Consider the following 20,675-nt stretch of genomic DNA (forward strand, 5'->3'; position numbering starts at 1 on the left):
GGCCTACAAGTTGGGATATACGGTTGTAGACATCTTTGGAACCAATCTATCATAGCATACTATTTAAAGGTACACTGAATGGCACTTTAAGATTCTGCTAGACTGTATTTTTCATTCTTGTCAGAGTACGAACAATTACAGACTAATAAAAAGTGATCAGTTAAACTGAATCTGCTTCAAAGAGCCAGGAGGTTATTACCTCGCTATCTCCTTTTCTGCTTGTGATTTCCACATAACCTGTTAACCCTGCCTGTATTGCCTTGTCGGTTCCAGCTGTGGTAAAACAGAGTGACTGGAAATCTTAGAAAGCTGTGGGCTGGATAGTAATGATGGTATTTTTTACATTACTATTTCAAATGTGTCTGACAAAGGTTAGCCAAAGTCTGCTGTTTGGATTGTCTATGATATTAGGAGTGATCTGAATTAGCTTTCAGTTCTTAGAACTTCTATGAACCAGCAAGCAAATAAAACCAGTAACTTCAACATAAATATAAAAGGTAACACCAGGATAGTATTTAGTACTCAGCTAATCATCTGATCATTTGGGAAATGCATCGCTGCTTCAAAGGATACCCTCAAGCTAGAGGGAAAGAACAAGGTCATTGCCTGATGATTTTTCCGGATATAACTAGATAGGTTCTACTTTAGGACTGTCATTCTGGCACTGCTGACAACCCTTTCAAACAGTATAAAGTTTGCTAGTGCGGCAGTTGGCTATCCCTAACCTACTTGTTTGCTTAAGAAAAAAAAAGCTTAAAGGTAAGAATTTACATATTCAAAAGGTAGTTACTTGCTATTTCCACAGTGAAGTGACATTTTCTCTTGTCTAACTTAACTTTAATGGAATAATTATTAAGAAATAGTGATATATCTGGTCCAATTGTCAGGTGATATAAATAGACTACTTTAAAACAAGTGGAGAGAGAGATAAACTGCTCATTATTTAAAATATTAATTTTAATTGTTGTATTTCAACTCCCTTCTAGGATTCCAAACCCCAAGAGAAATATATCATGATAATCCTGAGAGATTAGGGATGACAAGTCTAATTTTATTGGCAACCTCATGAGATAATATATTGAACTTACAGGCAAAAATATTCTCTGACACCTAGTCCAGTTTTAGTGTATATGCTATTATCCAATTATACACAACATATGCAAACGTACATTATATAATCATCATAATAGAATATTTAGGAAAATGAAGGAAACCAAAGAATAGGATTCATTAAAAATGCTTAATGTAGTAGTTCCTGTCATGGCTCAGCAGTTAGTGAACCTGACTAGCATCCGTGAGGACACAGGTTTGATGCCTGGCCTCACTCAGTGGGTTAAGGATCTGGCATTGCCGTGAGTTGTGGTGTAGGTTGCAGATGCAGCTTGGATCCCTCGTTGCTATGGCTCTGGTGTAGGCCTGCAGCTACAGTTCCATTTGGACTCCTAGCCCAGGAATCGTGGGTGCAGCCCTAAAAGCAAAAAGACCAAAAAAAAAAAAAAAAAAAAAAAGCTTAATGTATGTGGCATTTAAAAAGGGCCTTACATTTTAAGAAAAGCATATGACAGTTCTCTAAGTACCTTATAATGGTGCTTACACAATTTTAAAAACCTAGTTACTCTGCATAATGAACTGTAAAAATACTTATGAACTGTATAAGGTAATATGTTTTAGAGGCAGCAGAGACCAAAAAGATAGTTTGAAAAATATTGGCTTTATGTATATTTCAAGTTTTGGAAGTTATAAATACAAATACCTGGGAAAATCATTCTTTTTTAAAAAGGCTTTTATTTCACTATGTAAGAAAACTCTCTTGATTATGGTATATTGCATTTTTTTTTTTCTTTCCGCTGAACAGTATTGGGATTGGGGGCAGCTGTGGCTGCATGGACATTCACATCCTTAATGAGAATGTACCATCTCTGTTTGTCTGAGGCCTTAGCATCACAAATCAGGCCTTTCACAAAATAATCGCAGAAGTGATCCCAGCTTTTTCTTTATCCCAGAATTATTTGCAATAGTAAAAATACAAAATAGAAATAATCTACCCACCAGAAGTAGAACAGGTAAACAAATCATATAACACATCAGTGGGCTATTCTGAGGCCATTAAGATTCATGTTTTGGAAGGAAGTGTAATGTCAAGAGAATTGACATTAAATTGACATTAAATGTTGTATATAGAGACTGTCCCAAATTTTTAAAAACCTGTACCCATGTATGTATATGGAAAATTGTAGTAGAAGTGACAGCAGCTGTTAACATCTCTGGATGGTGGGACTGACAGTGAATATTTTTCTCCTTTTAATCTTCTGTCTTTCTCATATGTACTACTTTTCTATTTTCCCCCTTTACAATCAAGGGTAAAAATATATCATCTTCAGATCAATCATTTACTAAATATCAAAGTAAGATAGCTGTCTATTCTTAAAGTATTGTCTGGTAGTCCTAACTGTTCCTATATAGCAAAGATGTTTTTTCTTCAGCCTAATTGATCTTATTGCTTGTCTAATTTAAGACTGTTTTCTCCTGTTTCAGATGATGTGGTTATTGAGCATAGCTTGGCAGCACCACTAAAATGCTTTAAAAATTAATAAATGAAAGAACACAGTAATATTTCCTCTGAACACTTCATTTCCCTTTTTTTGGGAAATCCCATTTTCTATCCTTCAGTCATTGTTAATAGTTCTCTGAATTCTGCCATATTTTTTTATGAGCATTTACAAAATAAGGCCCTTCACTACTGAAGGCAAGAAAATTAGAGGGGGAGAAGAGGCTGGAAGGGAGATACAGTTTCCAAATATAACTTATGCTTTAAACATTATATGATCAAATGTCATGAAATGATGACTCAAAATGAGGGGATGATGGTCAAACTTCATCAAAAATCATGAAGACAATATTGAACACAGGTATGAACATTCTGCAGCCATAAGCTGGTAAATGCTTAACGACTGGTTCTCTGAGATATAAAACACCTGGCTTCTGCCATTTGATGATTTCCCACAATATGCCCAATATGGTGATTTCAAGCAACCAATGAGATGTCAACTGACTCACAAAATTTATGAAAATTTCACAGGTTGCAATTTAGCAATTGCCTTTCCAGGCTGATAAGCTAGTATACTGCTGGCTGGCAGATAATTGTATCTGAACACTCTGATGACTTCCTAACCTTTACTTTCTGTTTTGATATTAAGAAATTATTACTTTCCAGGTGTTGATTTTACTTCGCTATTTCTAAATTGGTAGCTAATTTGACCTTTTTGATTGAATTAAATTAACCAGTGGTTTTAACCAACAAAAATTCACTATCCAGTTAGTCTATTTTATTTTTGAAACAAAAATCAATTGTTTCTATTAATTGGTTGAAGATTCAAAAAGTAAACAAAAAAGGTGTTGCTTTATGTGTGGACTCAGCTTACTCAGTCTTTTTCTCTATGATTCATGTAGCTGGAGTTTTGTCTTAGATCTGGAGGAACGATTTAGTCTCTCCAACAACCCCTAAGCTGTTTTCCAACTTCCTGTAAAACACCTACCCTGAACTTATGCTGGTAATTCCTTTACGACACATGGTTGTAAAAAATACTACAATTATCGAAGACAGAAAAAAAGAGTACTTGTAAAACAAAATAAAACAAACACATGAAAAACTATTAGAAGGACAATTTTGAGTGTTAAAATAAACATTACCAAGCACAAAGAGGTGAGGTGTCATAATATGCTTCTAACCCCTCTGAAGAAATCTTCAATTTGATTTTTTAAAGTTGCTGTAAAATAAATCGTGTTTAAATAATACATCTCCTATCCTTCCCAGCAGTGAGATGCATATCCTTTACCAATCTGGTTCTCGGCAGGCGGTCCAGCCTGATGAAGTATCAGCAAAATGTCAGCTCCCACAGAGAAGTGAGACAGAGAGGCGACACTAAAGCAGTGACAGGCCTTTCAAAAAGCTATTGTGCAAATTCAGTTTTAAAATAGGGATGTGGCTGAGGACTGATAGGTATGTCATTACCAATGCGTTCATCTCCCCCATCGTCTGAGGCAATGGGAGGGAGTGACTGCGCAGTGATACAAGCACTTTACCTTGAGGAGTGGTGGGTCCACGCGCTGCTCTTTCCCCAATTATAATCACCTTCCGTACTCTCTCAGACATTTTAAATCACAGTTAATCCTGTTGGTTACATCATAACTTTCAACAACCTCCAGATACCTTACGATATTCATAAAGAGTTTTAAGCCCTAAAAGCCCATCCTTTTTACTACTCTCACTGTACCTCATGTACCTTAGTCATTCTCCCAAGCACCACGTGCTTTTAAAACATGGTGCTATTGTTCCTTGTTCCTCCCTTAAGTAAATGTTTCCTCCTTCGTTTTGGTTGCCTGTTAAAATTCTGAAGGGATTTTTATTTCCAGTACATGTAAACAATCACACACAAACACTAAATTCCTTCCTTCCTTTGCGTCACCCATCATAGTGTATTATAATTGTCTGTTTATACATAATTAAAACTATCATTCATTTTTTGATTCCCCAGTCTTGATTTACAAGGGGTGCTCATTAAAAATTTGCTAGATTCAATTAAAGAACATTCTTGACAACTTAGTAAAGCAGTTTGGCATTAAAGTTTCATAGAAATAATCCACCAAGTAAAAAAAGGCCTAAGAAACAGAGTTTATGGTCCTGAAAAATATTCAGTAGCCTGCGCTAAACTGGATTGAATCACTGGGACTTTTAAGATGACAGCAGTGGTAAAAGGAGAAGGGAAGCTTTGGCTATAGACCAACACCACAGCTTCCTCCTTGCTCCGTTTCTGAAAGCGCTTTTCAGAAGAAGCTTTGTCAAAGGTTTTAATGACTAACAACAGCAAACAGCAAATGAAGGTTTTTTTTGTTTTTTGTTTTTTAATGATTCTTTAGTTTCTTCTCAAGATTCTAGATTTCCTTCTTTATGTACTCACCTCCAATATACTTAACCCTTTCTTCTGAATGTAACAGAACCACCCTAGAATAGTGAATAGTGAATACATTGTCTCTGGCTTTTAGTTTTTGTAAATAAAAGGAAGGGATTCAACTACATAGTGTACAATATATAATATTTATATAATAATATATATATAATTTAATGTGTAGTAACACCATATGGTAACTGTGGTAAGCTGTGCAATGATAATAATTACTCAAACCTCATGTTAATTGAATGCCCACTCTGTTCACTGTGTTTTTCATCAATTTGCTCACCTAATCCTCAGAACAACTAGTTGAGTTTTGTGCTATTATCACCTCCATTTTATGAATGAAGAAGCTGAATCTAGGCAGAATTGAGTATCTTGTCAGGGGTCATGTAGTTAGTAACTGAGGACTAGATAATCAGCACAGTTCGTACAAACACTGTTTATCTATAAAATGAGACTCTAGCTATCAATATTGAGTGGTGTAGCTGACTGCTTGTAAAAATTTAAAGAAAATAGAGAAAATTTGATTCCATGGAAAAACCTAAGTAGTCAAGAAGTGTCATTAAGGTTGTTCTTTTTTGGCCTCACATTTGTAGGTTGCAAAAAGAATGACTGACATAGCCAAGAGCATTGATGAAATGTCAAGTGTCATAACAGCCTATGCTCAGTTTAATGATGGAGGGAGGATGTTTTTTGTTTGTCTGTGTGCAGCTTGACCAGCCTATTTCCACAGCCTAGGCTGCACCCTCTCAGTCATGATACTTCTCAGTGGGATTTTGATACCAGCCAGTGTATCTGCCAGTCCAGCTGGACTGAGCCTACTGACAGATGCTGTCAATCAGAGGCTGAATGTAAGTCCTGTTCATCGTCTAATATAAATAATGCGTAGATAATGACCCAAAGAATTTTCTATGCATTTTGTACTTGCTAAGTGATTTTTTTTAAAAAATAGAGCTGCCCAATCTTAACCATGTTTAAAATTTTCTTGGTGCGTTGGTAAATATAGCTGGCTAGCTGCCTACCATGATCCTTTATTACTCTTGTTGCTTGCTTCCAGAGCCCTAGATTGAATATCTGGCAGAGCACAGAATAAATTCTTATTTCTATACAGTGAGTCATCCAGACATTCTACTTTCCACTGCACACACCTTTCATATATACATATACACCCAGACCCTTTGTATGTCATTAGTTTGTTTCATGGTCCACTGTGTTCTGGAATTTTTATCCGCTATGAGTGGATATTTACTTTTAGTTATTAGACATGTATTCATTCCAATACTGTAATTTCTTAATATCTAAATATAAGGGCCAGCATGACATGCAGAGCAATTTATTTTGTAATTTATTTTTGATATAACTGTCTCCAGGTGTCCTTGCTTCTTTCACAAGCAAAGATCTCTTGAATCCTGACCTTCTATTTTTCTCTACATGTGATAAGACTGTACTTACTTTGCCTTAGTTTATTCATCTGCAAAATGGGACTTACAAAGGACCCAGCTTGCTAGATTCTTATGAGATTTAAATGGGTTTATACCTATTATACCTTTGTAGATTATTTTGAGAATTTTGCCCAGTGCTTTGAAGGTGAGAAAGTTCTCAGGTCATAATAGTCATTAAATTTTAATCTTGTTTTTGTTTATTGAGGATTCTGTGCACTTATCATTTACTAAGTGCTGCATGGGATACTAAAAAAGATATCTTCCTATCCTCATGGAATTCATTCAAATTTAGTGGATGAGAAGGAGTATAAATAAATCACTGATTTTAATTATATTTTATTTATTTTCTTATTACTCAATGAATTTATGACATTTATAGTTGTACAATGATCATCACATTCCAATTTTATAGGATTTCCATCCCACACCCCCAGCACATCCCCCCATCCCCTGAACTGTCTCCTTTGGAAACCATAAGTTTTTCAAAGTCTGTGAGTATCTATTCTGCAAAGAAGTTCATTGTGTCCTTTTTTTAAAGATTCCACATGTAAGTGATAGCATATGATGTTGGTGTCTCATTGTCTGACTTCACTTAGCATGATAATTTTTAGGTCCGTCCATGTTGCTAAAAATGCTGGTATTTCGTTCCTTTTAATGGCTGAGGAATATTCCATTGTGTATATGTACCACCTCTTCTTGATCCACTTCTCTGTCAATGGACATTTAGGTTGTTTCCATGTCTTGGCTATTGCAGATGGTGCTGCAATGAACATCGGAGTAATTGTGTCTTTTTGAGTCGTGGTTTTCTCTGGATAGATTCCCAGAAGTGGGATTGCTGGATCAAATGGTAGTTCTATGTTTAGTTTTCTGAGGAATCTCCATACTGTTTTCCAGTGTGGTTGCACCAATTTACAATCCCACCAACAGTGTACTAGGGTTCCTTTTTCTCCACACCCTCTCCAGCACTTATTGTTTGTAGACTTTTTGATTGATGATGGCCATTCTGGCTGGTGTAAGGTGGCACCTCATAGTGGTTTTGATTTGCATTTCTCTAATAAAGAGTGATGTTGAATATCTTTTTTTTTTTTTTTTTGGTCTTTTTGTCTTTTTGTTGTTGTTGTTGCTATTTCTTGGGCCGCTGCCGCGGCATATGGAGGTTCCCAGGCTAGGGGTCGAATCGGAGCTATAGCCACCGGCCTACGCCAGAGCCACAGCAACGCAGGATCCGAGCCGCGTCTGCAACCTACATCACAGCTCACGGCAGCGCCGGATCGTTAACCCACTGAGCAAGGGCAGGGACCGAACCCGCAACCTCATGGTTCCTAGTCGGATTCGTTAACCACTGCGCCATGACGGAACTCCTGTTGAATATCTTTTTATGTGTTTTTTGGCCATCCATATTGTCTTTGGAGAACTGTCTGTTTAGATCTTCTGCCCATTTTTTGATGGACTTGTTTGTTTTTTTGGTATGGAGCTGCAGAAGGTGTGTATAAATCTTGGAGATTAATCCCTTGTCAGTCAATTCACTTGCAAAGATTTTCTCCCATTCTGTGGGTTGCCTTTTCGTTTTGTTTAGGGTTTCCTTTGCTGTGCAGAAACTTTGAAGTTTGATTAGGTCCCATTTGTTTATTTTTGTTTTTATTGTCAATACTCTGATAGGTGGATCTGAGAAAATGTTGCTGTGGTTTATGTCAGAGAGTGTTTGTGTTTGGCCTATGTTTTCCTCTAAGAGTTTGATAGTGTCTCGTCTTATATCTAGGTCTTTAATCCATTTTGAATTTATTTTTGTGTATGGTGTTAGGGAGTGTTCTAATTTCATTCTTTTCCATGTGGCTGTCCAGTTTTCCCAGCACTACTTATTGAGCAGGCTGTCCTTTCTCCATTGTATATTCTTGCCTCCTATGTCATAGGTTAGTTGGCTTTAGGTGTGTGGGTTTAATTTATATTTTTGTCTTTGTGCCAGTACCATACAGTTTTGATGATTTTTGCTTTGTAGTATAGTCTGAAGTCAGTGAGCCTGATTCCTCCAGCTCCATTTTTATTTTTCAGGATATCTTTGGCTATTGTGGGTCTTTTGTGCTTCCAAACAAACTTTAAAATATTTTTTTTTGAGTTCTGTGAAAAATGTCCTTTGTAATTTGATAGGAATTGCATTGAATCTGTAGATTGCCTTGGGTAGTATAGTCATTTTGATAATATTAACTCTTCCAATCCAAGAGCATGGTATGTCTTTCCATCTATTTATGTCATCTTTGATTTCTTTCATCAGTGTCTTATAGTTTCAATTATATTTTAAAAGGGGGTGAAATAATAGATGTGTGATAGGAAGTTGTGACTAATCCTTTTGGAGGATTCCCTGAAGACTTCATTGTAAAGGTGAGATATTGGCTGAACCTTAGAAGTTGGTTAAAAATTTGAAGGGTGAGCTTGTATGAAGTTCATGCCAGGTGGGGTGAGTAGCATATGCAATGGTCTCAGGGTGTGAAACAACAGACATGTTTCATTGCACTGTTACTAGATTGTGGTTTGCATGTGTCAGGAGATGAAAGTAACAGGGACAGAATAAGAATCAAAGGGCCAAAAGCCCTGAATGCCACATTGGAGAATTTTGCTCTTCTTTTGGAGGTAATAAGGAGGTTCTAGAAGTTTTTGAGGAATAAGTGCTTGTGATCTCAGCCAGGATGTGCAGACATGCACCATCAAGTCTCTGCTCTGCTCAACCTTCCTGTGGACCAATTTTTCCCTGTCTCTGAGGGAAGTCCCAGAGAGATCTCAGAACTTTTCTAGTCATGCTCAATCTTAATTGTATTATCCAATTAAAAAGTATAGTTTTATCTTCTCAAACCTTCAATTTTCAATCCAATTTAAAACTTGTTACCAGGAGTTCCTGTTGTGGCTCAGTGGTGATGAAACCAACTAGTATCCATGAGGTTGCAGGTTTGATCCCTGGCCTCACTCAGTGGATGAAGGAACTGGTGTTTCTGTGAGCTGTGGTATAGGTCACAGACACGGTTTGGATCTTGAGTTTCTGTTGCTGTGGCATAGACCAGCAGCTGCAGCTCTGATTTGATCCCTAGCCTGGGAACTTCCATATGCCACAGTAATGGCCCTAAAAAGACAAACAAAACAAAACAAAACAACTTTTTTTTTCTGGAGTTCCTGTTGTGGCTCAGTGGGTTAAAAAGCCAACATGGTGTGTGTGAAGATGCGGGTTTGATCCCTGGTCTCACTCAGTTGGTTAAGGATCTGGCGTTGCTGCAAGATGTGGTGTAGGCTACAGATGCACCTTGGATCCAGTGTGTGCTGTGGTGCAGGCCGACAGCTGCAGCTCTGAGTTGATCCCTAGCCTGGGAATTTATATATGCTGTGGGTGTGGCCTTAAAAAAATGCAGAAACCAAATACTTTTTGCTTACTTTGCGCAGGCCTAACTCAAGCTCAGAAGTGGGGAAGAGAGAGAGACAGTGGCCTCTTCACTCCAACTCATCCTGATCTTATCCCCTGCCTCTTTCCTTGTGGATTCCCTTCCAACATGACCTCTATGGGGCTGACACAGGGCCCCTGGGCCAGGTGCTCCTGTGCGTCATCCTTGTTGGAAGTACCCCTCTCTAGCTTCTCTTTAAACATGAGTCTGCCACCAGCTTATGAATCTTTCTATATCTAGAAGGTGCGTATCATCTTCTCAATACCCTGTAAACTAGGCTTAAGGGGAAGGGAAAGCTTTTCATGCAGAGAGGAGGAGGAAGGCAGCAGTCCTTCAACAAAGATGCCATCTAAGATAGAAATGAACATCCGCAACCTGGGACCACACTGCCTGACCTCCTATCCTGGCTTCTCCACTTGGGATCCCTGTTACTTTAGGTAAATACCTAATAACCTTAGTTTTCTCATCTGTAAAATGGGACTAATAAAGATTTCTCTCATTCAATTGCTATGAGGATTAAATAGGTTAATATGCATTATACCTTTGGAAGGGCATTTGACACATAATTATACTGAGTAAATCACAAGCTAAAAAACCTGTCTCCTTAAAGAAAATCTCTACCAATCTTTAAAAATTAATCTGTAGTACTTGTTATATACCCTGAGTGGAACATACGTGAACAACAATTTTTTGAAAAGCATATCCTGAGAACTCAAAAGAAAGATCAGAGCTAGTAGTACAGAGGTGAGAAACATCAACAGAGATGAGTTGGAAGAGATGACTAAGGAGAAGATGCTAAGGGGGAAAGCCAAGAAGACTGTGAGCAGAAACTCGCTAAATTCCCTACATTTAGAGGGATCCAGAGAAAAGGAAACCAGCGAACAAGATGAAGATTTACTTAGAGCAGCAGATGTTATAAACTGGCAGCCTCGGAGCTGAATTTGACTTGCAGATGTATTTTGAATGACAGGCATATTCGTTTTAAAATATGTGATTCAACATCTTAAAAATCAGAAGGTAGAGGCACTCTGGACCCATATTCCTGTGTGGGAACAAATGGCTCCGTTTAATTAGCTCACACATCTTTGCGGGGCAGCCTTTTCCCATTGGTCATAGACCCATCACTCTGTGGAGAGTCACCTGCTTTCACTCCACCTGCTTTCTCCTGGGGGTTACCTGCTTGGCTCTCAGGGACCTGCATTTGTGACTCCTGCTTTAGCGGGAGAAAGGTGGAAAAGAAATAGAACAATTCAGATATAATTCCATAGAAAGATGACTTTCATGAAGAAAAGGATAATCATTGTCTCATATGCTGCTTTAAAAGGATGAGAAAAAAATGGAGGGCAAGTGCAGGATTTGTGACTTAGGACTTAATTTTTGAAAAAAATATGACATACGTTTTGGGATTAAAAGTGAATGGTAAATGAAGAATTAAAATAGCACTTATAGACTACTTTCCCAGAAAGCTCAACAGTGAAGGAAAACAGAATGCTTAACCCATGTTTTTCTCTGTCAACAGAATGTTGAAAATAATCTTGCCTCTTCAAGATATGTTATCCCTCCCAGTCATCAACCTACATCCTTTTCCTGTTGATGAATCTTATTCCTTCTCCAGCCTTTTCACTCCTGAAGGTCAGGTCCAATGTAGTCATGATAGAAAGGATTCAGATTCCCCGTGAGATATAAACATTGACATGAAATCAAATACCGGGAAATCTGCTCTCAGGTGAATTTTGCCAAGAATATATTTAAATAGTTGTACTGATAGAGACTTGGAGAAATATGTAACTTTTTAAACTCATCATTGAATTTTTCTGTTGTCAAGTTTTAACTTATCCCTCTTCCTCCCTTTCCCTCTCATACACACATATACAATATTTATGTCATGTATCCTGAGACAATTTTTTGACATTTTAACGTCTCTAAAATTAAGGAGTGTCTTACAAACTGATAGCATAGCAATAGATAATTATATTGTAACTTTCTAACACAGTCTATTTTCTAGGAATACAATGAAGAAAACTGTCTGTTACTACATCACGAATAATTTCCATCTATTGAGCCCCAAAAGAAATAGAATATGAAGAGGAAAATCAAGTAAAATATGAGTATTAATTTTCAAGCAGTTTGAAGTGGCTCAGTTTTAAATGCCTGATGGATCATAGTAGTTATTTCCAAGTTGGAATAAATAACTGCCTATTGGCTTCAGAGACAATAGTGACGCTCAGGTGGAAATATCTGTATTTGCTTTTTTTTATATAATAAAAATGACAGGCCCAAGAATGGGAGAGAATATCCTTCTGCTATTTTAAGACATTGTCGATCTCACTAACTGTGTTTTTGCACTGTCATTAATCAATTGTCTGAATATAGAGAGAAAGGGAGGGAAACCTGCAGACCATTTAATGTGTTTCACTTTAACACAGCAGCAAAGGAGCTCAGACGTTCTGGGTGCCTACCTTTGTGAGCATCTCCACATAATTCATACATTTTCTGGAAGCTCAATCTGAAACTTTGCAGATCTTGAGGAAGAAGTTCTGTAATATCACTGAAATTGCCTATGTATCCCCACAAGGGTAATGTTAAGTTAGCTATTGCTGGGAAATTCATTATATTATATAATCTGAAATATCTCCATTGTACATTTCAACTGTATGTTGCTAAATTTTAATTTAAATGTAAGAGTACAAAATGATAGCACTACAATGCCCATGTATTGTATACGTACAAGTGTTCATTTCTGTAGAGAATGTCTATAACTTAAACTCTGTGATCCAGCAGTCTGATGTACTCTAATAATCATATCATGATAAAAATTGTTTAACACTTTATGCTTTACAGAGCATTTTTCACCTTTATTATCTTGTTCAAAATTGAAAAATTATCTAAGGGGAAACAATGGTATCTAATATTACAGTACTACCGAAATGGTGAAGATACCAATTCCAGTTATATTTAGTCTCCAATATTACTATCAACCTTGAATTATGTGTTCTTTATGGTATCTAATATGAAGTCTTAATGTTGCACTATCTTGGATCTTATATCTTTTTTTCTCTTCAAAACTGCTAGAGTTTTGAAAATGAAAAGTAAGACAATTCTGGTTGAAAATATATGAAAAGACTAGATGACAAATAGTTTTAAGAGTGCCCTGCAAATGTTTGCAAAAGGCGGCTTATGTAAAGTGGCACATTCCACACACTTAGTATTCAAGTACATTACCCACCTGACAAGATAGTAAAATATCCTACTCATCTGTTCAGGGCTAATTTTTCAAATTTTAATAATTTTATTAGTCCCTGGCAAGGCCTTTTAAAACTTTGCAAAGAATATTAATAACTCATTAAAGATTAATTATGTGTCAGCTTTGAGGTCAAAGAGTTCGAGTGATTTTAAGTTATCTGAATTAAAATGCGTATGCTCTGAAAAGGACACATAGTATAAGAATCTCTACCTTTTTCGCAAACCTAGAGTTCTTGTTTATTAAAACACATACACATAGACATTAACTCAAGGGTCTTTGACAACAGCTAAATGAGAAAATGATGGCCATTTGCCTACTAATCAAGAAATTTGGTAACAGAGACATCCTCAAAGGAAGACAGGTCTCTTCCAGAAACGTGTGTAACTTAGTTTGCTAACTGAAGGATCAGTTGGAGATATGCCAGCTATCATGAAGTCTTCCTCGTGGTCTAAAATCTGCATCTTGTTTTCATGCAGCATAACCATAGTATTAGTTGAGCAAAAGTTTGAAAATAAGGCAATCAATGAAAACTAGATATCTGAATGGAGAATAGAAAAATTTTGAGACATGAGGTAATAGAAAAGGGAAATGGGGAAGAGAAGAAAGGTCTTAGAAGAGTCTATTTTGGTTCTTCAATAATTCTGACATTGATGTCTTCATAGAGTGGGCAGAAAATAAATAATGGCAAATTTAGAAGGCAGCAAAAAAAATTGTTCCAAAAAACTATTTAAATCATTAATGTATTTCAAATATGACTTCTGGTGAATTACATATAATTTTCTTTTCATTTTTCCCATTTTTCAAATTGGAATAACAATAATGCCTGTGTTTTGGGGATTGCTGTGAGGCTGGGGTTACTATATAATAATAGCTACATGGTCTTCACGTGTAGATCCTGAATAATTAGTAACTCTTAATATGACAATTGATTTTTTAAATATTCAGATATTGCTTTCCAAGAACTTTAAATTTTCTAAAAAAAGATAATCTGGTGAATTGTGCTATGTTATTTAGCCCAATGTTTGAATTTCCATAGTCATTTTCACTAACAATTTGGAGGAAATGATAGTGTCTCTGACTTTTAAAGGGTGTGTTTCTCTCATTTGTAGGTGCTTGTAAGTCCATTCCCACCCAAGTCCTTCTGATTTCCTTTCTTTATAAAAACTGCTTTGGGGGAAATGATATTCTTCTTAGACTTCTGTAACTTAAATGAAAGACTCTGCCAATCAACACCACCAGTTTTCCCTTGGTCCTGGCATACAGAATGCGAATTGGTTTCCAAGGCAAAGCATTCAATAATCTGTATGCAAAGTAGTATTTTTACATAGCTCTGAATGTCATATCCAAATGTAAAGCTGCCTGTTGCCTCAAGTGTGAAATTCACTCTCATTTAAATTTTGTGTTTCTTTGCAACTAGTGATGCTGGTCTTTGCAGACTGTGCCATGAAACACATGTGGCAGTGGTTAAAAGTAGTAATAACTGTGACCTCTCCCATGGTTGCCTCTGTCCTCATGAAGAGGGTTTCATGCAGCAGCTATTTCTGAGCCAAGACAGGAAATCTGCAGCAGTCAAAAGAAGACAAATGTTTTTTGATTTTTTTTTTTTTTGGTCTTGATGATATTTTACAATCTCTTCCAAGTTGTAGATTTTTCAGTATGTTGTGATCACCAGTGTTTTTAGAAAGCCCCTGTTTAAAATTCTATGATTTCTTTTCTCATTTGAATTCAAATATGTAATAGGTTGGATACTGGGGTTATTTTCAGATTTCTTTGCCTGGGAACAGTCTGCTCAGCAATCGAAGTTTAGTTTTTAGGAAGAAAGGATATTAGGATGTTTGTCTTTGCTCACTTACAGAGGAGAAGCCTAGGACCAATGTCCCAGTTGGTACCTGTCTGTGATGGTTTAAAGATACTAGTCATTTTTCTGAATACATTTCATCTTGAGCCTTTGAGGTTGATTTCAGTTCAAAGTGCCAATTGAGGATGAAAAGGTTCTAGAGAGTTTGCCTATTCATGATGCAACTCACTTTTCATCTGGGTCCCCAGTCACCCCACGCCCGGATCACTTTTAATCTTCCCCCTGCCTTCCTGGACCATCTGCTGCTGCTTTGAACTACCTTTTCTAATGCAGAAGGGCAATGACAAGAGACCAGTGTCTCTGTGGTTAAAACCAGACCTCCCATTTAGGTAATGCACTTTACCAGAAATCTGGTTTTTTAAAGCCATTAATTTTAGTAATCATAAGAGGCACTTTGAACTGCACCTCACATGAGATGGCAAAAATGATAATAGTGACTATGATCTAGGATCAAAAAAAAAAAAAAAGGAATGGAAAAAATACCTTTTCTTTAGGGAGGGAATTTCTCCACTATAATATCGGGTAACACATTGCTTTAAAATTTAATGACGCAAAATAATAACTATTATTTCTCAAAAGTCTGTGGGTAGCCTAGGCAGTGGTGTCCAGGCCAGACTCAGTTGAACTCTCTCACATGTCTGTGCACAGCCGGCAGGTCAGCTGTATCTGGCTGGCCCAACATGGTCCCTTAGACCTAATCTCAGAACCCGCACAGCATCACTTCTGTGGCAGTAAGCTAGACAAAGCAGGTCACAAGGCCAGTCAGGATCCATCACCCCTTGGATCTTGGGAGGGAGCAGCTGAAAGTCACATTGCAAGGGGCAGGGATTAAGGGCTGGGAGGAGAATTGGGGACTTTTGAAAAATCAGTCCACCAGCATCACTTTCTCAGATTATGAGGGGCAGTATTGAGATCCTCTCATATACTACATCTCGCCAACTCTTTCACTCATCATGGTCTCCATAGGTCAAAAGTGAAATGTGAAGTCTTAAATTATCTCTAGCCCTCAGTGAAGGTAGCACTTGAGAGAAATAACTGGCTAGCTCTATATCATTGTTTTGTACTGGTTAATGTGTTTCTACAACATTTTATGTAATACAGAAAATTTCTCTATTGAATGGGGTTTTGATTTTTACTAGTTTATTCTGAAAGTGTTTCAGAGTTCCTGTTGTGGCTCAGCAGAAACAAATCTGTCTAGCATCCACAAGGACGCAGCTTTGATCTCTGGCCTTGCTCAGTGAGTTAAAGATCCAGTGTTGCCGTGAGCTGTGGTGTAGCTCACAGATGGTGCTGAGATCCTGTGTTGCTGTGGCTGTGTTGTAGGCCGGCAGCTACAGCTCTGATTTGACCCCTAGCCTGAGAACCTATATATGCCACAGGTGTGGCCCTAAAAATATTTTTTTAAAAAAGTGTTTTTTCTTTTTATATATATCTGTGTGTGTGTGTGTGTGTGTGTGTGTGTGTGTGTATGGGTATATGTTTACATATTGTGTGTGCATATATGTGTTTATATGTATGTACACACATGCGCATGCAGACACACACACATTTCCTATCCCACTTCTGCCAGTGTGCCACCATCCTTGTTACTCTTTGGCACTTTGAGGCACCACTTTGACTACTGATTATTCTAGACCTCACTGCCCAGAAGGGGAGATGTTACCTGCCTGGCTGAATTCAAATAGTTACTCTATAGAGAGTTAATATACTAATAAGCGTGTTTATACATCCCTTCATGTGATAGTTCTAATCAAAAATTCTGTAGGGCTCAGCAATAGGGGTCTTAAATCTGGCCCATAATTTTGCACCTGGGTAGCTGCATTTATAATCTTTTATTGGTTGCAGTGTCATCGTCCCCATTAAGAATTTAATGAGCACCAACAGGCCTAGCTAATGTACAGAACACAGAGGTAGCCACATCCCCGCTGCCCAGCAAGCTGTTGCTTGATTACAGAGTTGCTGGACCTGGGACCTCCCTGTTTTCACTTACTTCATAAATTTAGACACAGACCCCACTTTGGGGCTCATATTATTAAGAGGAGACTACAGAGGAAAAATAAACCCCATTTGGTGAAGTAAATGGTATGCCTGCTTCTGTAGCTACCCATGGTTTATTACTGCTGTATGTTATTTCCAGCAGTACTTGTAGCAGAGATCATAAGGGACCTTTAAAGACTTGCTGATGCCTCTTGGGCAGCTTTGGAATAATACAGTTTGTAAATAATTCTGCCTACATATCTTATATCTTCAGGATTCCTTTTGCCTTGCTTTGTTTATTAGGCATGCATTTGCATGAAGCCAGGTTATTTGGATATTTGCCCTTTGAGAGCTATTGTGTATTCTTCCCTCCAAGTCAGAATCATGTTTTCCAGGCTATAGTCATTTCCTCAGCCAAGTGCAGATTTGTGAACTGTAGTGAGGGACACAATATAGGAACAGATTAACTTCGAAGAAACCACTGTTTCTTCAAAGAAACCACTGAAAATTGTTTTGTTTTGTTTTTTTTTTTTAATTTTTGGAGTGAGTTTTATTTGAGTTGTTATTTGTGTTGGCTATTTGAACCACAATTTAAGATTGTGTCTGTGTGTGTATGTAGGGGGTGTCCATATTAGAGTGACATTTTATTTTATGTCAGGTGCATATATTTTATAGATGTGGCTTCTCTGCATGTAACAGAAGTTATATATTAGAATCAGCAGCGTATGTGTCATTCTTTTTAGTTCATAGAATTTTTATTCTCCAAAGCCATTTAAAACATAAGCTTCTATATTCAAGCTTTATTTTTGTCTACCCTCAAATACCATGTGTTTGTAGTTAAAACTGGTTTCTAGTTGGGATTCAGAAATGTGAGTATGTACCAAGGTTTACCTAAAACACCTGTACAATTTTATTTCATATTTTACAAAGTGTTTCACTGGAATATCTGTTAAAAATATAAATTAATGGCTCTTTGTCAGTCCTGCTGAATCAGACTCTCTGGGAATAGAGATAGTGTATTTCCGTTTTTAAGTCAATCCCCTAGATGTTTCTTATGCATGTGAAAGTTTGAGAAACACTGCTCAGCTTATCCTGGAATTAAATTTAATTATTAGAAAACTGTATACCAGGACCTTATTAATTTAATTCCCTAGGGAATTTCCTTCATGGTACAATGATCCACTATTTTGCATTTGATTTTTATCAAGAATCAGTATAAGAAATGACGTGGAAAGTGATTCTGTACCTTTAAGAAACTCATTAAACAATAGTTCATTGTGTTGTTCAGAGACCCTCATCCAGAAATCCGTATGACACAGCCCCCTTTAACCTAACTAAACTGTGTATTATACATACAAAATGTGAAAGATTCATAAGAGTTCAGGGTGATAGGTTTTTCAAAGCGAACACATCCATGTCACCAAAACTCAGATTACGGAATAAAACATTGTCATTATTCCTAGAAGCCTCCTTATGCCTCATGGAAGAGTCACTCTCCTGACTTGTATCACTATAGATTCATTTTGCCAGCTGGCTTTTGATCTTTATGCAAATAAAATCATGATGTATGTAGTCTTGAGTATCTGGTTCCTTTTACTAAACATACTTGTAAGCTTCATCTGAAATGTTGGATAAGGTTGGAGTTTGCTCATTCTTATTGCTGCTCTGTATTTCATTTTATGAGTATTCCACAATTTTCATTTTTACTGTTGACGATGGATATATTCGTTATCTATTTCTACATAACAAATTACCCCTAATTTGCAACATACTTGCACCTTACAAGAACAAACATTATCTTACACTGTTTCTGAGGATCAGGAACCTGGGAGCAATGCCACGAGGGACTCTGATGCATAGTCTCTTAGGAGATTGTGTTTAAGCTGCCTGCCAGGCTCAGTCTTTGAAGAATTGACCAAGGCGAACTGCTTCCAAGTTCGCTTATTGGCAAAAGGCTTCAGTTTCTCACTGCATAGGTATCTTCATAGCATTTCTTTGGCTTCCCCAAGAGAATGATGAGAGAAGGTAGGGGCGGGAGAGAGGAGGGCAGGGAGGGGAGGGGAAAATCCAGGAGAGAAGCTACAGTCTTTGATAACTGAATCTCAGGAGTGACATGCCATCACTTCTAGCATGCGCTGTTGGTCACACAGACTAACAGTTTCAGTGTGAGAGTGGACTACAGAAGAAGGTGAACACCAGGAGCCAGGAACATTGCAGATCATCTCAGAGGCTGGCTATCACAATGGTTGCTGGAGTAGTTTTCAATTTTTGACTAAAAGGAATAGTACGGATTTGAACATCCCTTTACTATATTTGTATATTATGCATTTCCGTTAGGTATATACCCAGTAATGGAATTTCTGCATCAGACAGATACCAACAAAGAGTTTTTCAAAGTGCTTGTAAAATTGTATACTTTTGTAAGTAATACTCATAAGTAATACTTATAAGTTGCTTCATCCTTGATGTCACTTGATATTGAGTGTATTTTTCATTTTAGCCATTCTAGGGGTATGATCAGTGGTATCTCAGTGGATTTTAATTTGACCTCCCCCCAGTAGTTAATGACATTTATTCCTTTCTCATATGCTTATTGTAATTTGAATTTTCTCTTTTGTGGATCCCTATTTGGTATCATGCCTGATTTTTAAGTGGGTTGCATGCATTTTATTACTGGTCTGTAAAAGTTCTTTCTAAGGCTTGTACAGTCCTTTGTCACCTGTCTGTATTGTAAATATCTTCCTCCACATTGTGGTGGCATCCAGTGGCACTCTGGTAATACTAATATCCTTCAATGAGCAGAGGTTGTTGATTTTAATATGATTGGATTTTTCATTATTTTTTCTTTGTGTTTAACTTTTTTTTTTTTATTTTCCCACTGTACAGCAAGGGGGTCAGGTTTAACTTTTTGAGCCCTGTTTAATAATTATTTGCCTAGTCAAGCTCATGTATATATTTGCTTGTTTTTTCCTAAAAGCTTTGTTGTCTTATCTTTCAAATTTATTTTTATTTTATTTTATTTTATTTTTGTCTTTTTGCCACTTCTTGGGCCGCTCCCATGGCATATGGAGGTTCCCAGGCTAGGGGTGGAATCGGAGCTGTAGCCACCGGCCTACGCCAGAGCCACAGCAACGCGGGATCCGAGCCGCGTCTGCGACCTACACCACAGCTCACGGCAACGCCAGATCGTTAACCCACTGAGCAAGGGCAGGGATCGAACCTGCAACCTCATGGTTCCTAGTCGGATTCGTTAACCACTGCGCCACGATGGGAACTCCTTATCTTTCAAATTTAAATCTACAATACATCTAGCAATATATAAAAGATAATATGCCTTGCCCAAGTGGGTTTGTAACAGGAATTCAAAGGCAGTTTTGCAATTGAAAATCAATCAGTGTAGTGCACCATTGTATTAGGGAAAAAATAGAGCAAAATTATATATGTTAACAGATGCATAAAAGTAAAAATATGTGAAAAATTCAATACTCATTACAATAGAACACACACCTATATACATATATATATTTGCACACATATTGTTAGCAAATGAGGAAAAGGGCTTACTAAGTCAGATTTTTAAAAAAAATCTATAAAGCAAACATCATACTTTGTGTTAAAATACTACAACTACCCCTTAAGATTAGAAATACAAGACATAGATGCTGCCATCACCACTTCTTTACAGTATTGCACTTATAATAAGTCAAGAGTAATAAGCCAAGAAAAAAACTTATTGGAAAGAAAGACTTAAAATTGCCATTATGCCTGGATGACATGATA

The 20,675-nt window shown here is 37.2% G+C and overlaps 1 protein-coding gene across 1 annotated transcript in view; it reads left to right on the top strand.

The window, feature by feature from the left end:
* Positions 1-20,675, top strand: part of LOC100153543 (multiple epidermal growth factor-like domains protein 6) — a 580,873-nt gene that overhangs the window by 498,699 nt on the left and 61,499 nt on the right. The window lies entirely within an intron of this gene.

The sequence above is a fragment of the Sus scrofa genome, chromosome 13, assembly GCF_000003025.6.
Source record: "Sus scrofa isolate TJ Tabasco breed Duroc chromosome 13, Sscrofa11.1, whole genome shotgun sequence".
Taxonomy (NCBI): domain Eukaryota; kingdom Metazoa; phylum Chordata; class Mammalia; order Artiodactyla; family Suidae; genus Sus; species Sus scrofa.